The sequence below is a fragment of the Cibotium barometz genome, chromosome 44, assembly GCF_041138505.1.
Source record: "Cibotium barometz isolate CiBa-2024 chromosome 44, ASM4113850v1, whole genome shotgun sequence".
NCBI lineage: Eukaryota > Viridiplantae > Streptophyta > Polypodiopsida > Cyatheales > Cibotiaceae > Cibotium > Cibotium barometz.
In genome coordinates, this window is record NC_141089.1 from 39,558,936 (window position 1) to 39,561,336 (window position 2,401).

A 2,401-nucleotide genomic window follows, 5' to 3' on the forward strand; every position below is an offset into this window, starting at 1 on the left:
AAAAAAGGCACAAAAATATGTAGTGCCTAGATGCATATTGTAAGATCTCTGTCCCCACCGCGCAACGAATTCAGGGGTGCTAGCAGCGGAAGTAGCACTTCTTGCATGGGGCAGGGTCCCACACTTGGGGCCTCGCCCACGGATATCCAGACAAGAGACTAATCCATTGATTCTTCCAAAACTGAACCAGAAAAAACTTCCCTTGCCTGGAAAGCACGGGCGATTCCTCCAGGATAACTTTTCTCTAACGTAACTTTTCTCTAACGTAGTCAAAAGCCTTATCTAACAATCTGACCGAACTCGTAAGTCCCATAGTCAGATCAGGGAAAAGATTGCACTTGGATCATAGAGACCAACGCTTTTTTCCTCATTGAGAGGCACAACCGTTGATTCTTTTCCATAGAACAATTTTTGTCCGGTATTTACTTCATCTATCGTACCATAACAGAATTGAGTCTCAATTTAGGGATCCATCAGTCCAGCCTCTAACCCCATCCAGTCCCATGGGTTAGCCAACCGCCCAACCACTGTAGTGATGGGATTCAATTAGGAATTTGGTTAGGTTTTGTCCCGGGTACCAGGGAAAAGAGTTCTCAAGCCCCCTAACTGGATATTCATGCAAACTTAAAACTAGTCACACCACTTACACATCCAATATGAAATTGCCTTTTTCATAGAATTAGCTATCTTTAAAAACAATCATTCAATGAAACCATTGAGTCACTGATCCTAATCTTCAAAATCTCCGGTTAAATCCTTATTTCCAATCATTCCTTCATCGGTGTACCTATGGCATCATTGGCAACCAGAACACTCACCACCTGTCCACTCAGGGGCCTTTTCGATAGTTCCTAGCTCATAGTAATCGGCAATATATTCACATATCAAAATGGAAACTCCGTTGAAGATCAGCAAGATCAACCAGCGGATCCATATAAAAGGGCCATGGACTCATTCGTTGAGGACCAGCAAGGTCAATCAACCAGATCCATACCCAAATTCAGAAAACAACTCTTACTCCTTGTTCCACTGTATGGTTAGCACCCTCTAGGATCCTTTGCAGGTGACCTAGCGCTTCACTCATAGGCCGCTTCCTTGGTCCCTCATCCACCATACCGGAAGCTCACCATTTTAATCAAACCGAGGCTGGTCAAGACCTCGACCGACCTCGACACTTCCCCCATTGACTCTTCGTTAGCTGTTGCAACTTAATTGATTAGGTCTCCAAGACCTCATTCACAAGACGGTCAAAATGCTTCCACAGTATTCTTGACATAAAACATTCATTTAAAAACAGGTCATAAGTACAGTTTCTATAACAAACTCTCGTCTTTCCACATTGTTCCACATCAACCACATTATTTAATTCCATAACCATTTCACAAGTATTCCTATTCTCATCCAATCACATCATTTTCATCTCATCACATCTTTCCTCAATTTATCCTCATCAGATCTCATCCACTCGCATCTACCCACATCACATTCATTCACATCTCATCCATTCAGACCACATCACATCCATTCAGACCACATCACATTCACTCACAACTCATCCATTCAGACCACATCTCATCCATTCAGACCACATCACATTCACTCACACAACTCATCCATTTATTTTACCTCACATCTCATTCACTCACATCTATCCCGGTTCACATCCCATCACATCACATTCATTCATATCCATCACATTCACATTCATTTATATCCATCACATTCATTCTCATCACTTCTATCCACATCATATCTCATTCATACACATCTCATCTCATTCATCCACATCTCATCTCATTCATCCACATCCATCCAATCGTTCACATGTACGACTACTCATATCTATCCATACATTCATATCTATCACCTCACATCCACATATATTCATGTCACATAAAATCACATTCTTTCACACACATCTATATCCGTTCTTTCACATACATCCACATCCATTCTTTCACATACTCATTCACATCCATTCTTCACATACACATTCACATCCACTCTTCTCATACACATCCTTATCCATTCTTTCACATACTCATTCACATCCATTCCTCACATACACATTCGCATTCATTATCCTCACATACATTCACTCACATCCCATATCATTCATTTATATTCTGATTCACATGACATGACATCACATCTCATCCATTCATTCACATTTATCTGATTCACATTGCATCTCATCACATCTATCCACCTCACATTCTCATCACCTCTATTCACATCACATCCATCCATCCATCAATTTCCATCTATCTGATTCACATCACATTCGTTTAAACATAGAATTTAAGAGAATTCTAATTTTTGATATAAAGATTCTTTACGCATATATTTATGCATAAAATCAACTTCAGTGGGAATAACACTTTTAACAAAATCCTTTTAT